Here is a 19,929-nt window from a genome sequence, read left to right on the forward strand (position 1 = left end):
ACATGGAGACTGCGAATGTAGGAAATAAAAGAGATGGTAGAAACATTTCTTTGTAATGTACAGTAAACTTAGCGACTACTTAATGTTGTATATTGGCCGTTAAGTTTTTAGTTCCTATATAGTTGTAAAAAAAAATAAAACTTTATTTCACAGCTAACGACTAATATCACTCCCACTACACTGTTTACATCTCTAAATACGAAAAGCCGACTACCTGTCTCGGATAGTGAATTATATCCATTTGTGGATGACAAAATTGAATTTGATTATGCTAGTTTATGACCTGCTGGGACAAGTTAATTGGCTTTTGCACTAAATTCCGTTTTTGGTATTTCATAATTATATCATATATAGTGTATAGGCATACTACACTTTTTACATACATCTGTGGACAAATCCATTTTCATTTATCTGTAATATTATTATAGAATAATTAAAACTGTTTTTCCAGATGGTACAGGCTTCTAATATAGCCATGTGAAGGCAATATGCTAGTTGAATTTTTTGACCTGGCGTTTTCAATAGAAACCCCTTCCAAAAATAATGTACTGGCACTCTTGTTTGAATGGACTGTGATAAGCGACTGCTGTTGCAGCCACTGTGGTAAGTAAAATCAAGCTGTAGTAGCTGTTATAAATATTCCCAGTCAGAAAGCATAGTTGCTGGCAAGGACTTGTTAAATAAATTTTGTTGTTCATTTATACATAAAGGTGGACCAGTGTCAACCCTAAGAAGATGACTGATAATGGTCAAAAGGAAGAAAAGATGGTGAGCAACACTTGATGCTAAACGTGTCTACACAATAAAATCAGCAGAACATTTCACAAAAGTGAGTATCCAATTGAATAATGCAATTGAAGGTGCATTTCCTCTGCCTATAGTTTATCTTTGTTCAATTCTTTGCCTGCAAACATAGCAATGATGACTCAGCAAGAAGGAAAATTTGGTTGTGGCCGCAAATATCGAGCAAATTCTGGCCCTGTGTGAAGACAATCTTGCATCATAAGGAAAAAAGTTCTTAGTTGGTAAATAAAAGTTTAAAACTCAGGAATTATTTCTTAAAAATCTCAGTGCATTTGATTATTGTAATAAACTATGTCTCACTATTTAAAGGGTTTTTATTCAGGCACAGAGCAGATAAGTTACTGATGTTATTAAAGTTACAGCAAATCACTTCCTCCTTAGCCTCCTTAAGAAGTATTGTGCTGAAGAATTCAGCAAGTAAGTCTTGTAAAAGAGAACCATCACTTCTTGCATAAGACACATGAATTGTGTAATGAAAAAGTATCCTTAAGTGCAAACTGAACTTACCAAAAGCTCAATGAGTGAAATGGGTGATGGATCGTTTTCTGTAGTAAACTGTTAATATAAGGTTAATTTTGCAAAGCCTAATTGCAAGTAGTGTGTAAGTCTAGGAACCAATGACCTCAGCAGTTTGGTTCCTTAGGAATTCACCCACATTTGAACATTTTGTAAATTAGTGAAAACTACTGGAAGAGCCCTTTATTTTGTCGTGATGATACGTGTTGATTTGGCTTGACTGCAACAGTTGCTCTGCACTTGCCACCCATATACTACAAACTTCAGAGGATAGCAGGTATCGAGAGCCAACAAACCGAGGCAGTAACTATCTTAGAAGCCCAACTTCCTCATGGCAGGAACAACTTGCAAGGAAGTTTATATTTATTTATTTGTTATCATCCCAATTATCACATTTGTGATATAGGATTTGTCAGGGTACATTTTAACAACTATATAATATCTTTACAAAATTTGTATCTGTGCTGAATTCATATTAATCTATCTTATGTTTAATACAATATACAACTAATAAGTGTTTTTATAACATAATTTATTATGCACTGATGTAATTTCATTTGTCACATTAACTTAAACATATATTTTATACAGTTACGCAGAGATATTCACTTATGCTGTAATAGCATTTGTCAAGCATGTGGTTCTTTAGAACAGTTTTAAATTTATCCTCATTTTCCAGCCCTTTGATATGTTTTGATAGTGCATTAAAAAGTTTGATGCCTTGTTTACATACATGTTTCTGGCTTCGGGTCCTTGTTACAGCTTGTATGTGGAGATCTTTACATTGCCGTGTATCGTAATTATGGAAGTCTGTATTGGTTTTCATTTTGTCCTGATTTCTTTTGATCACCAACAGACATTTCAGAATGTATAATGATGGAATTGTTAAAATTTTCAATGCTTTAAAAAGGGGCCTACAATGTGTCTGAGGTGGGCTGTGGGTCATTATCCGAATAGCACGTTTTTGCAATTTGAAAATCTCATTTAGACGACAATTTGTTTTTCCCCAGAATACTATCCCATAGGATGCAATGGACTGAAAATAGCCAAAATATACTAATCTGGTACAGTCATTACTACAAACTCTTGAAATTATTCTAAGCACAAAACATGCTGAATTTAGTTTTCGTGCTAAGTTCACCACATGGTCCTTCCAATTAATCTTCTCATCAATGTACATACCCAGGAATTTTGCACACTGTACTGTCAAGTTGTTTGCCCTCCATGGTGGGATTTAGGTCATCCTGTTCTTATTTTTCCATATTGCACATAATTAGTTTTTTTGCCTTCAGTGTTAGCTTGTTAGCACTAAACCATTTTTGTATATCTTGTAGGACATGGTCCACAGTACTGTGCAATGACTGCTTCATATCACTAACTATTAAACTAGTATCATCAGCAAATAACATGATTCTAGCTTTTCTCTCTGACACCTGAATATCATTAATGTAAATGAGGAACAGCAAGGGGCCTAATACACTTCCTTGGGGTACTCCTACTGTGACCTCCCTTGGATCTGATCTTAGTTTAATTTTTTGATTAATATTTGGTGCTGTAATTTCAACCACCTGCATCCTCTTTTCCAGATAAGACTCAAACCACTTTTTTAGTTAGACAAGTTTAGCTAGACAAGTTACAAATCTGGCATAATAATGGTAGAAATGGAGAAGCATTAAATGGAATAATCAATATACTTCCACAATGTGTGGAAGATTTAGTCATCAAACACAGAAGCTGATGGTCTTCTATTAAATCATGCAAGTCTCTAACTCAGGTTGCATGTCAGGACAAAAACGAAAATGCCAAAGCAGATTTAGCTGCAAGAATATGTAAGTACAAATAAATCATACTGTGCACTATAACTATGATGTCAGTGAAAGAACTCTACTTGCAGTTGATAATGCCCACACAGATAGCCTGTGTGTGATTATATGACAGCCAGTATGGGACAGCAAGATCAGAATAAATACAAATCAGTCACATGAATTAGTGAACAGAGCCACACAAGAAATAGTATATATTTCATTTTGTGTAAATATAACAAACCAGTGGTAAACACAATTTTGATTTTAAGTAATTGGTTCACAATATGCATTTCTTCCACATAACACTGGATTCTCTGGCTTACGCAGGTTCCAGCTCTGTAGTCTGGTAGTCTGTTAGAAATAACTGTTCCCCCCCCCCCCCCCCCCCCCCCCACCACACCCGAAAGCGTATCCTGCAAATCTTGCCTCCAATACAGATTCTTTGTCTTGCCTTCACTTCATTACAGTTATTACTTAAGGGTAATGAGGGGCCTGGAATGACTCAGTCTGTATTTGTCTGCTTTTACCATGACATGATGCACAATTGGTCTTCTGGCTTAAAAGTTTGATGATACTCTTGTGAAGTATCAAGAATTTCGTGTCTAGAGTTTGGTGGCAATCTGATGACAGCTCTTCTTTCAAGATAGTTAATGGCTCATCATGTAGTGGTTTGCCATTATTTCTTGCAGTTCTGTACTCAATTCCCAAATGTTATTCAGTTGTTCTACCAATATGTATATCCAAATATAAATTCATATATATAGTTCCAGTAGTTACTAATGGTATTGCTATTTTCATCATCAGTAATATTTTTCCAGTAGCTATTTTCTCACAGCTTACCAATCTTTTTGTGATATCAGCACCCTCCTCAAGCCATCTACCTTCGTTGTCTTGCCCCTTCCTGTTCCAACAGTGAGGTTGTGTAGTGCCTAGTGTACTTCACTGAAATTGGGAGGAGCAGTTGGAGTTTCCAGTCCAGCCATTCAAATTTGAATTTCCTGTGGTTTCCCCGATTTCTCCTCCAGTCAGATGCCAAGATGATTCTGTCAGAAGACCAGTCACTTCTTTCCCTAACAAAATCAGAGCAAATATGGTCTCCAATGACCTTGGTTGTCCTGGTTCGAGAAGTCTTGGTTGGGCATGTGCGAGGTTGTGTTGTTGTACTACTATTGTTTTAAATCCGAAGCGTCCCATCCCAACTGTTGGCTTTGACCAGTGATGTAAGGCTGTTGTGGTGTGACGTCATGATTGCACAGAGTTTGGTTTGTGAGTGTGGCGTGTTTGTGTTGTTTGGTGTTATTGCTTGTTCTGGGTGGTTCTCGTTTTAGCTGTGTGTGGAGGTGAATTGTTTTCAGTGAGTTAACGATTTAGTGTTTGTTGTGTGAAAGTTATTGTAGTGCTTTTCACTGTAGGCCATATGTTCATTTGAGTAAATTAATTTGTTGCTGCTCTTTTTAGGTATGGATATGATGGATAAAATTAAATGTGCATTTGCATGCTGAGTTGGGGGTGAGTCTGTTGGAGTTGATTAAATTTCTGCAGCTGTTTGGCTTGTTGGCGGAGATTGTGAAGTGTGCTGTTTGTGGTCATGACATGAAATTGGCAAAAGTTTGGGCGTCTTGGATCAGGGACGGTTATATATGGCGGTGCCGTAGGGATAACATATGGCGCTCCATATGTCACGGTTCCTGGTTCGAGAAGTCTAGGTTGGGCATGCACTAGATTGTGTTGTTGATGTACTACTTTTATAAATCCTCTGTCTTTGCACGCATGGAACTGGTGTGAGAGGAGTGTGCTTGACTGGTTTTTATTTTGTCGTGAAGTATGTTCTAAGTTTGAGTACAGGGGTAAGTTAGGTGGGCCTGGGGTTGTGGTGGAGGTGATAGAGTTGCAGTTTGGGAAAAGGAAGTATGGGAGGGGTAAGTCTGTATTTGGTCTCTGGATGTGTGGGGGGGGGGGGCTGCTGTATCGGGGGATGGGTGTTTGGAATGTGTTTTTAGGGTTGTGGAGGGGTGGTCTAAGAGGGAATTAGTGGGGTTAATTGAGGAGTTTACAGAACTGGGTTCTACTGTAGTTTCTGATGCTTTTTCTTATAGGGGACTGGGTGAGAGGGGGTAAAATCATTTAGTAGTGCACCATAGTTTAGAGTTTAAAAATTATGAGACAGGGGTTTGTACGAATACCATGGAGGGGATGTGGGGGCCATTCAGTCAGTTCTTGGGAGGGGGAAGAGGCACTTTTCTAAACTTCAGTCCCATTTAGATGAGTGCTGTTGGCGGAAGAGCATCCCCGAGGGCTATTGTTTTATTTATGTATTTATTTATTTATTTTTTTAAGGGCTATCAGTAAGATGTACAGGCCAAAAGTGGTTGGTTTGTGTGGGTGAGTGGCTGTGGCTTGGGGGGGTTGTTACTGGTAGTGTTTGTGAGGGGGGGCAGTGTGTGTTGTTTTGTGATTTAGTTGTGGAGGATCTATTTTGTTGCAGGTTTTGTTCAGTTGTAGTGTGTGAAAGATTTATTTTTTGTTTATTGGTATTTTATTTTGGGGTGAGGGGGAGATTGGATTGGGGGTGGGGTGTAGGTGTGGGTGGGTTGGGTCTCTCTTTTGTTTTTGTGTGTGTGTGTGTGTGTGTGTGTGTGTGTGTGTGTGTGTGTGTGTGTGTTGGCTGACCTAGGTTGCAGCGCCGGAACTTAGTTGTGGTAAGTTTTTATCTTTATTTTTTTAGTGTACTTGTGTGTTGTGTATGGTGGGATGGTTCTGAGTTGTGTGGTTTGTTGTATTGGTGATTTGGTATCGTGAGTTGGTTTGTAGGTATGTAGTTGAAGGGAAGTTTTTGCTTCCAATTTATGGTCATATCTGTGGGTGTTTTGGTGTTGGGAGTTGCTGTTGACCTATGTGGGTGAAGGGAACTGTTGGATTCCGATGTGTGGTTGTGGTGTGGGTGTTCTGGTATCGGGAGTTGCTGTTTAGCTATATATGTCAAGGGAAGTGTCAGGTTCCAGAGGATATTGTGTTTAGTGGAACTTGGGGAGTTTGGTGTTGCCGGTTTTTATTGTCGTTTTGTGTGGTTTGGTATGGTAGTCTGTGTCTAAATTTGTTTATATTTACATTGTTCCCACCCAAAAAACCCTGAATTTCCCATGCTTGGGCCATTAGTTTGATAAGGTGTGTGTGTGTGTGTGTGTGTGTGTGTGTGTGTGTGTGTGTGTGTGTGTGTGTGTGTTTCGTTGTATTTTCATGTTTGTTGTCATGTTTATGTAATGTCATAGGTGCCATATTGGAGTCGTAGTGGATGGTCATTTCTGCCATATCTGTGACGTCATGGGTCAAAGCAGATGGGTTGAATTGGACGCTTCTGTATTTCCCTAAATCTATTACATATGCAGTTTTGGAAGCCTGTAATTATTATACTTAATGACAGAATTTGATATGGCAAAGGTTCCCTGTGTGGTTTTCTCATATGAATCTACTTCTCATTTGCTTTGACATATAAAGTGCAGGTATAGAAAAATGAGAAATGGAGACATTAATCTGTTTTATAGTACTGCTCATTGTCTGCAGGTAATTTGTCATTTTATCAGATCATTGTATACAGAATGGTGGGTGCATGGTAGAAGTTGTCACAGGCAGAGTGTGATTTTTTCATAGTAAAACTTCAGTACATGTTACATTTGCAATTTGCAATTAAATACTTCTGTAGAAGCTTCTTAAGACTATCCAATCATGATGTGAATTGTGGATACAATAAATAATTTAGACTGAGTGTTGCAAGGGAATCTTTGATGTTTGTGGTAGTACCACAATAATTTGCTAAGCCCTTAGCTACTGGTGAAAAGTATTGTATGAACTGAACTGGAATGTACAAAATGAAATCGGTGTATTATGGGAGGCATTGTTCTAAACTTCGATAAGACAGACCGACATATTGCAGCTAATATTGGATTAACACAGTTGGAGAAACCACATAAATTTGGCATTCACTGTCAAAAAATTAGAAACTGTATGGAGGGAAAATGTGTGGAAGAAGAACTTAGATTGAACACTTAAGTTTTATCAACACTCAAGCATTTTATTCACCATGGATCATTTTACAATGATACAGCAGAGTTAATACAATAGAATATTACTGCTCTTATAGATGTTACATGCAGCCTGCATAAGTAAAATGAATCTCTGCTGTATACCACTGTTAGTATACATACAGATCACTGTGTTGAAAAGGACATTTTTCTCAACCCCTTGTTGGTCATACATAGATTGTTGTATCTCCAAACTGCAGTCTCACTTTCATTAGGTTGTTGGCAGTGTAGAGCTAATCCCTTTTGCAGTCAAACATGTAGTAGTAGACATCCACACATGAGTAAGAAGTCACCAGCTGATTTGTTCAGTGAAGGTGTCAAAAAATGAGTGTGTTGTATCTTTGCTGTTTTGTGATGCTCTGACTGTTTTGTTCCGACAGTAACTTCAGTTATTTACCAATTATCATTTTGTGTTATTTCGTTATAAATTTGGATTGTTCTGCATGTGTGACAGTGATCTAGTTTGTTTTAAAATAAATCTTGAGAGCATTAGAAGAGTTATGCCCTTTTTCAGTTAATCAAGTGAGATGGGTAATTTACCACTAAATATTCAACAATGGAAAATCCAGGATGGAGTGTAACAATATTATGAAAAGAATGGTTTGCTACTCACCATATAGTGGAGGTGCTGAGTTGCAGATAAACACAAGACTGTCAGAAAACAAGCTTTCGGCCTAAAACCACACACACACACACACACACACACACACACACACACACTCTGCAGTCTCTGGCTGCTGAGGCCAGTTTTTGTGTGTGTGTGTGTGTGTGTGTGTGTGTGTGTGTGTGTGTGTGTGTGTGTGTGTGTGTGTGTGTGTGTGTTTGCTCTCCCTGACAGTCTTTTTGTTGTGCTTATCAGTGACTCAGCATCTCCACTGTTTGGAGAGTAGTAACTATTCTTTTCATAATATTATCACTAGATAAGAATTATTTATCCTTTTTGTATTTCATGGGTAAAAAAATTATTTTACCATTTACAGGTACTGTGGTCATCTTTCTCAGATTCTTTTAAAAGCAATGTCCAGGGCAGCTTTTTTGGATGTCTCTTATGCTGTGTGTAAGCAGTGAACAAGACAAAGTACTGATCACGAAACGAGATTGCAGTTGCCGATTGTCTTCTGTGTAACTCAAGATAAGTTGCTAGCTGCACTGATTTTTAAGATATCACATTAGAGCAATGTTATTTAAAAATTTAAGACATTGTATTCTTTTTCAGAAGACAGTTGCCTTCTCCCAGTTGCTGAAAGGCAATATTGTGCTCGCTCTTGTAGCTCTTCCTCTTGTGGGACATGTAATCCACACACAGTGCATGCACAGATGTAGCAGTAGCACTACTGTTACAAGGAAGACTACTGTGGTGCATTACCTGGTTAGGAAACATCAAGGTGTGTTAAGTGATATTTATTTGGATTTCTGCATCTCTCTTACAGGAAAATCTTTAAAAAGTAAATTTACTTCGTTGTCTGCTTAAGGCAGACCATATCAATCAAAGGAAAAATATGAAGATCATAAACAAGAGAAATTGCTCAACTACAGTTACAGTTAAATGCGTCAGTCTTTGCCAAGTTTTCTATTCGAGAAGCAAATAACTGGAAAACAGAAGTGAGTATCCAGTTTCTGAACTATACGTGCAGAAACATGTTATCTAAGCCCTTCACTATCCATAATTTATTGATTGTAGATTGTAGATTGTATTTTATTGGTCCTGTTGTCTACATAGCAGCTTATGCATAAGACATTGGACAAGTCAAGTTATAAATATACAGGCTGAAAGTAATTTCAAGGCATACATATTTAAGCTTACAATAATACACTTTACACACAAGTATTTATATTACACATTTCATAAATTTAAATATTCTTCAATGGAATAAAAGCAGTGATGCTGTAAATATGACTTTAGAGATTTTCCAAATGTATTGACCTCAGTGATAGCTTTTATGTTTTCAGGAAGTTTGTTATAAAGCTTAACTCCCATGTGAAAAGTACCTTTTTGGCACAGTGCTGTGCTGATTTGAGTCATATGTAAGTTCCTGTTTTGTCTGGTAAAGTGCTCATGTATATCACAGTTTTTTTGTAGCCTCTGGTCCTTGCCTATTACATTTAATTTAAAGAACAAAAGGGTTTCCATAATGTATACACACGGTAATGGGGAATACCAGATTTCTTAAACAGGGGTTTACAAGAGTCTCTAGGCTTGCACCCAAACAAGATTCTAATGGCCCTTTTTTGTAGTTTAAAAGTGCTATTAGCTATTTTAGAGTTTCCCCAGAAGGTGACCCCATATCTAAGACGAGAATGAAAGTACGCATGATATGCATTCAATACTGTTTTCTCACTACAGCATGATTTTAATGAACAAAGAAGATAACATGTTTTGCTCAGTTCTGCATTGAGACATTCAATATGCTTATTCCATCTGATGTTGCTCTGCAGCCAAAGTCCTAAGAATTTGGTTTCAGTACTGTTACCAACTGGTTCGTCATTGATAGAGACTGATGGGATAAACATGTCCTTGTTAGGAACATTGTGGAATTTTAGAGCAACGGTTTTCTTACTGTTTATTACAAGCTGATTACTCTGTGCCCAGCTGCTAAGTTGTTTCGTGACCGTGTTTACTGTCTGCTGTAACTGTTCATCGTCGTCTCCTTTTAGTAGAATCGTGGTGTCATCTGCAAATATGATTGATTTGTGCGCATCAATATTTAAGCTTAGATCATTTATGTACAGAAGAAACAGAAGGGGTCCCAATACGGATCCTTGGGGTACACCACATTTTATTTGTTTATAGTCAGATAGGTGATTAGATACAGTTTTTAGTTCAATATTTGTGTGCTTGACGCACACTGCCTGCATACGATTTGTCAGGAAGGAACTGATCCACTTGTTGGACAGACCTCGAATACCATATCTTTCTAGCTTTGATAGCAGAATTTTATGGTCCACCATGTCAAAAGCTTTTGACAAGTCAATAAAGACTCCTATTGTTTCCTGTTTTTTGTCCAACAGGTTTAGGATGGAATTGATGCACTCATAGACAGCAGTTGTCGTTGACCTCTTATTTCTGAATCCATGTTGTTCATTACATAGGATGCTGTTTTTATTTATAAATTTCATAAGTTTCTCATACATAACTTTTTCCAGTACTTTAGAGATGCAGGAGGAAATTGTGATGGGTCTGTAGTTATTTACATTGTCTTTATCCCCTTTTTTAAATACAGGAATAACTTTTGATGTTTTTAACACATCAGGGAAAGTGCCTGCCTGAAGTGAGCAGTCGCATAAATGTGTGAGTACTTCAATTAGGTTTGATGCGCTCTTCTTTAACATTGTTGCAGGTATACCATCAATACCTGCCGATTTGGAATTTTTTAGTCCTTTTATTGCTTTAGCTACTTCATCTTGTGAAACAGAACTGATGTACATTGATCCTCTACATGTACTTATTTTATATTCATTTGCCTGGATGCTCTTAAAGTTTGATTGTAACATATTTTCAGCAACACCTGTGAAAAAGTTGTTAAATGTGTTAGCTACTTCTAAGGGGTTTGTTACTTTTTTATTTTTATGTGATAGTGTTATATTTTTCCAAGGTTGTCTGTATTCTCCACATTCTTTTTTTATAACACTCCACATAGCCTTTGATTTATTAGCTGAATTATAAATGATTTCATCATTATGCATTATTTTTGCTGCTTTTATTACTTTTCTTAATATTTTGGAGTATTTTTTATAGTATGCGCGTACTGCAGGTGAGGAATTTTTTGAGTTACATATTTCATGAAGTAGTCTTTTCTTCTGGCATGAAACCCTTATTCCCTTTGTGATCCAGCTGTTTGTTCTAGAGTTTCCCTGTATGGTTAATGTTTTCAGTGGGAATGCAAGTTCAAAGAAATGGGTTAATGTAACAATGAAAGTGTCGAATTTATCATTTATATCGTTCATTTTGTACACTCCTAGCCATTTTTCTTTCTGTAATAAGTTGTTGAAGTAGTTCACATTATGCTGATTATAACTTCGATATGCTGTTCTAAAAGACATGTTGTTAATAATACTGCCTTGTACTTTTATGCTTAATATTTGAGCAAGATGATCACTAAAGCCTGCATTGAAAATTTTTAGTGAGGTGTTGTGTAAACTCTTCTTTACTAGAAACTGATCAAGAGCTGTTTGACAAGTTTCTGATACTCGGGTAGCTGCTTTTACTTCAGCCTTTAAATTGTAGGACGTTGCAAGGTTCAAAATAGTCTCCCTATTTCCACTATTCGTGAGGAAGTCAATATTGAAGTCACCACAGATTATCAATTCACAATCCATTTTATTTACTTTATTTAGCAATGACTCCATTTTGTTTAAGAAAAGTTCAAAATTCCCGGACGGTGATCGGTAAACTGTAGCAATAACCAGGTTGAACTGAGTAATTTTTATAGCTGCAATTTCATAATCCTTTTCGACATTTGCCCTAGTTAAGTCAGGTAGTGTAATAAAATCTACATTATCCTTTGTGTAAATTGCTACCCCACCCTGTTTGCTGTTATTCCTGCAGTAGTAAGCAGCCAAGACAAATTTGTTTATTTTCGTATTCTGGATTAATTCTGGGTTAAGCCAGTGCTCTGAAATGCATAACACTGAGATATCATTAAGTTCATGTGTTAATAGAACGTTAATTTCATCGATCTTATTACGCAGGGATTGCACATTATGGTGATAAATTTTTAGTTTGGGCGTATTCATGATTTGGTAATTGGGAATCATATTTACAGCATCACATACCTCTAGTTTAAATTAGGAACGTCAGCAGCGTTGTATTTTCGTTCTTCTTTCTTGTTTATTTTGTTTTCCTCGCTGTTGGAAGGATGTTCAGGAAGCTGATAAATTGTTCTATCCCTTACAAGTCTTTCTTTGATTATTTCACTAACACAATCACAAACAAATCTTTTCCCATCATAGTTCAAATGCATTCCATGCTTCGTGTGCAGATTTCCATGTAGCTTGCTTATATCCAGTACATCACACTTAGTGTATTGAGAACACAGTTTCCTTATTTTAATGTTTGTTTTCCGAATTTCTTTGTTTACACACGAATTATAAATCAGATCATGCCTATGAGGAAGTGTGGCAACTACTGTGTTTCTGCATTTATTGGCTTGTAAAAAATTCTGTAGCGTTTTCATGCAAACCTCTGCTTCATTTTTTGCCACATCGTTTGAACCCATTATACAGACGATAAAGTCATTTTCTTGCATTAATTTCGTCTGAGAGTTAATGTCTACAACATTTTTACATCCCGCTCCCGGTTTCACTACACTAGTCACTGCTATGTCGCGATTTTTCTCACGGAGCATGCTGGATAGATTCCTGCCATGACTGTCTGTTAGTAATAGTACACTACTCTTTCCCTGATGATCTGTGTTTGTTGTTGACATTATTTGAAAAAACGCTATTCATTTTCAGTTCACTGTCTTTTTCAAGTTAACGATCATTTGGAGAGTCGTTATCACAGTCACTTGTTTGCAAAACATGATATTTGTTTTTCTCCGAAAATGTGACGTTTTTAGCAGATTTTGTTGTTCTTTTTGTAGTTGGAACACTATTTTTGTACGGCACTTTTACCCACTCGGACGATATATTTCTTTTGTCTTGCATCACTTCACTAAGTGTTGGCTTCGATCGCAGATCCCGATTTTCTTTCTTGAGTGAGTCAATATCGCTTCTCAAGGAACTGACTATGAATTGTAAGCTAGCAATTCGTTCTTTTAGCGTTGTTATTGCAGTGTTACAATTCTTACAAACACCCTTTTTAACAGCATAACTATAACTATTTCTCAAGTTAGATTCACACACTTCTACACTCGCGGCCATCTTAAGATGGACATACATGAACTAAGGTGTGACTTAAAAGCAGAAAAAGAAGATGATGCATCAAAATCAGCAGCTGACTGTTGCTCACGGCAGTGACAAGCTACTGTGGATACTGTAGTTTCATTTATGAAAACATGCTGAGCATCAGAAGCAACATTTGTATGGTGTTATTGGTTTTTCTGAAGCAAGAATCGGGTATTTTCCTGTGTCAAAAATATGGTTTGGATGTTATTTTAATAGGTTATAACATTTAAATAGCATTCACAGTCCATATTCTCCCAAACATAACTGTTAATTTTATGTAATAAAAGCTTAAAAATCATTAAATATAAAGATTTGGTCATGTGATAGAAAACGCTCTGTAAATGGTGATATCACAGACTAAGAGTAAGATGAAGCTATACGTGTGTTACAGGAGTGTTCGTCAAAGTTACAAATATTTTGCGTACTTTTTCTGTAAGCAGTTCAGCAGTTTAATGATGTAAAAAGCAATTACAACTTTAAGTATCAATAGAAAAGAATATTGTGAATGCTGATAGTGGAAACATCGCAAAAGTTGATGTGTTATGTGCTCCATCCATGTAGAGCGGATATGTGCAACAATGGATATTCTTTCCCCTGCTCAGTGCAACATCATAAAAACTTGCTCAAAACTAAGGAAATGTAGAACTTTTGCAAATGAATCTGTATATTATAACTAGATTGTTGACTATCAGCTTTTACACAAGCACAATAAAATAAATCTTGGTATAAATCTTCATGCTGATTTCCTGTACAGAACACACTTGGCACAAGTACTACTAGCTACAAGTGCTTGGTGGCACAACGCAGAGTGCATTTGATCGCAGGTAATGAGATCACGTGTTCGATTCCTGGTAAGGGCATTTTTAAGTTTTACATGAAATACGAAAATAGTGTTAGCAAGAACTGATTGTAGTAGTTGTTTTGATTGTGGGGTGTATTATTTATAGCTTCACATTAATCTTAGTCTGAGAAATGGCCAACAGAGGATAAATGCATTTACTTTGTGAACAAACAATTTACTGTTTTGAAAAGCATTGCTAGTAGTGAACCTATCGCCACAAGCCCACAGTACGAGCTGTAAGACGATGAGGTTTTCTATACAAAGAGGTATAAAGCACATACAACTTGCAGGTAACACAAACGTGAGGGCTGCGAAGTTTTAAATTGTAAACTAACATCAGTGTCTGAAACACTTACTTCAGCATTATGTAAGGTGACGAAACTTCAAAAGTTTAAACAATGAGGATCTTAGCCGTACAGTACAAAGATTAAAAAAATGTTTCTAATAAAGTAAAAAATGAGTTGTCACGGTAACCATAAAATATCCTTCTGAACAGGCCGTGTGCGAACAGCAATTGCCAATGTAAGTGCATGTAAACTGCAAGGGAAAAAACAATATTCCAATTCTGATCGGTGTGGTGAAGATTCGTAATTATGATTCGGTTTTCATATAAGAGGGCTGTCAGTCATTTTATAAAGAAGTTAAAATATTATTCTGGGTTGGATTTGAACCAGTGATCTATTATATACATCATCTTCTAAAATTCGATGGACTACTGCTTTAACAACTGAGCTACTGAAGTATTTATATTTAGTTGGGTAAAACAGCAGTTTTCGTCAATACTTTAGTTTTGTTGAATGACACTATCCTTCCTTGTAACAGTGCAAGAGCATACCTCTGAGGTAAATTAATGTTGACTTCACTGTGCAACACATTTTTAATAAAGTTTGTGAACTTGTCCATCAATATGGTGGCAATTTGCCACTACAGTGCAACCATATTTTATGCATTTTTCATTTTCTGGGACACTCAAAAACAACTTTCCAGGAGTTTTTATAGATGTATTTGCACAGTATGGCATTACAAACCATTTGTAACCCTTTTTCCAAAACAAAACATGACTGTGAATTAACATTGACAGGAGGAGCAGTGAGCTAGCCAGTGATGTCACAGGCATATTCTGCCCAGCTTATTCTCCGAAGAATAAATGCTACTCTAAAGGAATTTTCTACACGTTTAAATAACTTGGTACACCAGAGAATAGTTTGAATTCAAACTCACTGTATTTTCATAACAAGTTTTCATACATTAAAACATTTCCGGTAAACTCGACATCTTCCGGTCCGACAGAACCTCTTACAATCATCTTTTTATAAATACAGTCTATAAATCTTAGTCTAACAAGACAACTGTCCATACATTACGACAGTATGAGAGAGAATGAATGAAAAAAAGTCCCTTCTTTACTTTCAACAACAATGAAATGTCCACACAATAATGTTTCACGTCACACAGAATACAACGAGTTTATTCCTTGAGCGGGCTGTGTAACTTCTTAGGTGGGCTCGGCGACTACCTGCTTGCGCCGATCATCCATCCGATACACTTCTGTCCACACACACACACACACACACACACACACACACACACACACACACACACACACACACACACACACACACAAAATTGTGGGGCAGTAGGCATAGTTCTACTTTACCATGCGTATCTCTAAAATAATGTGTGTCAGACAGTGGAATTAAGTGTCTCTAGAATCGAACACACGGTATTTTATACATGTTCATTACGTACATTAATATTGTATTTATATAACATTACTTTATGCTTCCAACAGTTTTCCTTTTATCAATTGTGTACTTTATATATAACTCTTTTTTCCATTTTAATACCATTATTATCATTGATCTTTTGATAAATTTAAACTTTGAAAGGACAAGGATCTTTCTGTTCCCTTTCCAATCGTAAATTGAGTGTGCATTAGCAAAGTGTATGCTATTATTTGCTGTTACTTCACGTACTACTTTCTCTAAGTATGGATTTTTTCACTATTTATTACAATCTGGAGGAACTCTGGGTCAATAAAGGTGTTCTTTTCAAAACATGTAACTTCACACAAATATAACAATGTGAGTGGAAACAAGAATTCAAATTTAGTAGAATAATCTCTCCAAAATGTGACTTTTGTTCCAATACTGCCCTTTTCCGTTAGGCACAGTACCTGATCGTACCTTGACGCAAGCAGAGCCTGAAGAAATGGTTACTTCTATTGCAGCAGTAGAAGTAGAGGTGGAAGCAGCAGTTGTACCTACACACATAACAAATGCTGCAGCACCAGTACCTACCACACTTCATCTACAGGATTCAACAGCAGCAGAAGATGAAGCAACATCCAAATCTCCACTGTCATCAGTTGCCACAACAATGCCTACAGCAGCAGCAGCAGTACCTACCACACTTCACCAGCAAGATTCAACAGCAGCAGAAGAAGAAGCAACCACCTTATCTCCTCAATCACCAGATGCCACAAGAGTGCCTCCAGACACCATAACAGCAGTTCCATCAAATCCTCTAGTAGCAGCTTCATCTACAATATCATCACAAGGAGGGAAGAGTAGGCATACAACAATAGATGTGCTACCACTCCAAGTGAACAATTTTTTAGTAAAAGGCAACAGGAGGCAGAAATCCAAAAGATAAGCCCTGAAAAACGTTTGAAAACCAATCACCATAGTGTTCAGTGTGTAAGCAATAAGAGCATGGATCTTAAAATATGTTACCTTAACGTTCAAGGACTGAAAGATAAAGAACTTATCATAAATGAGTTTGGTCTTGATAACCAGTTTGATATTTTTTGTCTGAGTGAACACTGGGCTAATGAGAATGAACTTGCAGTTGCCAAATTTGACAATTTTGGTATAGTAAATAGCTACTGTAGGAAAGAGCACATTAGAGGTGGTGTGGCAATTTATTCCAACCAGTCACTTAATTGTACAATAACCAAACTAGACCTAAATTCCTTGTGTGATGAACAGCACTTTGAAGTTACGGGTATAATCATTAATAGTCATAAGCTAATAGTAGTATCCATGTACAGATCACCAAAGGGAAGCATTAACATATTTTTAGAAAAAATGGACATGCTATTGAGTGAATTAAGTAATATTAAATGGCTACATTATGATATTGCAATAGGAGGTGATTTGAATGCTGATTTTGATGTTACTAAATGTAAGGGTAGTGTTGCAGATCTGGAAAACTTACTAAGACAATACAATTTATATCATGTTAATAACAGGCCCACAAGAAACAAAGCATGTTTAGATAACATCTTTGTAAACTTCAAGACCACTGAAAACACATGCGAAGTTGTAGTGTTCCCATTCTCTGTCCATGACTCCGTATCTCTAACTTATGCAAGTAAAATTCCCCTCAATAGGAGCAATGCAAACAGACCTGTCCCAACAGTTGTGATTACCAGACCCATAACTGAGGATAAAATTAACACATTTTGTAATTCCCTTGCTGACAGAGACTGGTTTGGCCATTGTAGTGTCGATGGACATTACACATCAAGTAATGACCTGCCAGCCAAAATAATATTTGATAGATTTTTAATGCATTCTTGACCCTATTTAACCATAGTATTCCCATAAAGAAAATCAAAATAATGGACAGCAGCCACAAATCCAGATCTCAAAACAGACAAAATATATGGTACAATAAACAGCTGACAGATCTAAAGAAACAAGTTTTGTTACTGTACAACATATACAATAGTATGAAGTCTGACTGTGCCAAATCAGCCTATGTGGAATGCAGGAATGAATACAAAAAAGCCATCCTGCAAGCCAAAAAAACCTACAATGCCAACAGCATACATAATTCCACCAATAAATGCAAAACGGCTTGGAAAGTAATTAACAGTGCTGCCAGAGATACTAAAAAAGACAAAATTAATATCCCACCACAAACACTCAATGAGTTTTTTATTAATTCAGTGAAAGAAATAGGAGACGCAATTATCAAACCAGACATTAGTCCATCAGAGTTACTCTCACAAAATTGGGGTAGACAGTCACCAAATACAAGCATGGTAACCTTCTCCGAAGTATCGCCTAGATATGTACAAGGGGTCATAAAACAACTGAAATCATCTGATAGCTTAGATATATATGGCATATCATGCAACCTGCTAAAAAAAGTGTGTGATTGCATTCTGTACCCTCTAACCCATTGCATAAACAAGTGCTTACTTGAGGGATATTTTCCTGATGAGTTAAAACTGTCTAGGATCGTCCCAGTATACAAAAAGGGAGATAAAGACTCTCCATCTAGCTACAGGCCTATTTCAATAGTACCCGCATTCTCCAAGGTAATAGAATGCATCATGTACCAACAATTGTCATCTCACTTTGACCACCTAGGAATAATTAATGCTTCACAATACGGGTTTAGGAAGAATCTGTCGACCATTGATGCAATCAACACGGTAGTCAGTTACATCTTCAAAGTTTTTGAGAACAAAGGCTTTGCTCAGGTCTCATTCTGTGACCTAAGCAAGGCCTTCGACTGTGTTGAGCACATGCCACTACTAGAGAAACTAGAATTCTACGGCATCAAAGAAAACAGTCTCAGACTATTAAAAGCTTATCTCAACAACCGTAAACAGGTAGTTTGTGTTGGTAAGGAAATGTCAAACATAGAAAATGTTAAAGTAGGTGTGCCTCAGGGATCTGTACTGGGGCCCTTCCTGTTTCTGATAATGATCAATGACCTCCCCTCGTTTATTAGATCCACCACTGTATTGTATGCAGATGATACGACTTTTCTCCATAGCAGTAACAATCTTAATGACCTTAAAACCTGTGCTGAAAATACACTCACTCATGCAGCATATTGGTTCAGAGCAAATGGTTTCCTGCTAAATGAAAATAAAACTCGGCAGATAATCTTCACTCTAAGAGAAAAGCCACTATCTGGTGACCCTAGTTCTGTTAAATTCCTGGGAGTTTATTTAGACGAAAAGTTAGCCTGGAGCCAACATGTAAACTATATTAGTAGTAAACTATCTAGAGTAATTTATTTATTAAGACAACTCAGAAATTGTGTACCTGAAACATACATCAGATCATCTTATTTTGCATTTTTCCAGAGTATAATATCCTATGGCATTATTTTGTGGGGTAACTGTAGTCATATACATGACATCCTATTATTGCAGAAGAAAGCCATTAGGATAATTACAAACTCTTCACATAAGGCTCACTGCAAACCCTTATTTACTAAACAAAAAATTATGACTGTAATAAACCTCTATATATACAATGTCTTAATCTTTACGAAGAAGAACCTACAAGATGTGAAACGTAGAGAAAATGTACATTGTTACAACACAAGAAGCATCAAACACATATACACGCCTTACCACAGACTATCAAAATCAATAAATAGCTATGAAGTCACAGGACACAAGCTATTTAATAAGCTGCCACATGCCATACAGGATCTTCCTGAACATACATTCAAAGAAAGACTGCATGAATGGTTTATTGCCCACCCGTTCTATGATATCAATGAATTCTTCAACTGTAAAATGCAGTAATCCAACAGATGACCCACTGTACATTTATTGTAATATAAACTAAAATATTTCAGTAGTCAATACCTTATCACACTGTATTATAAATTGTAACTTCATTTGACGTTGTCAATTGCTGTAATGGCCTAAAGACAATAAAATCATTATTATTATTATTATTATTATTATTATTATTATTATTATGATTATACCTCACATATGGGTTGATACTATGAAAGCACCTCCTCCTTCCATTTCGGTAGGTATGCCCCTTTAAACAAAGTCCTGATACACTATGGTACAAGTCAGTCCTCTTTTTGGTGCCCCTCCCGCATAGTATAGGTCAGCCTTCCTTGGATCTGCCTACCTGCCCTTTTTCATCAGATTAATTCTGGGTGCACTCTCCTTATCCTTCATGAGTAGGCATCAAAGTCCATTGCCCTAGTATACGTCTTTATGTAC

At 36.7% G+C, this 19,929-nt stretch overlaps 1 long non-coding RNA gene across 1 annotated transcript; it reads left to right on the plus strand.

Annotated features, from left to right (window-relative positions):
- The first annotated feature begins 720 nt into the window (after nucleotides 1-720).
- Nucleotides 721-8,524, plus strand: LOC126100650 (uncharacterized). Its single transcript, XR_007522195.1, has 3 exons — nucleotides 721-829; nucleotides 2,907-3,149; nucleotides 8,185-8,524. It is a non-coding gene; the product is annotated as an uncharacterized LOC126100650 (long non-coding RNA).
- Nucleotides 8,525-19,929: the final 11,405 nt, after the last annotated feature.

The sequence above is a fragment of the Schistocerca cancellata genome, chromosome 9 (genome assembly GCF_023864275.1).
Source record: "Schistocerca cancellata isolate TAMUIC-IGC-003103 chromosome 9, iqSchCanc2.1, whole genome shotgun sequence".
In the NCBI taxonomy this organism is placed as follows: Eukaryota; Metazoa; Arthropoda; class Insecta; order Orthoptera; family Acrididae; genus Schistocerca; species Schistocerca cancellata.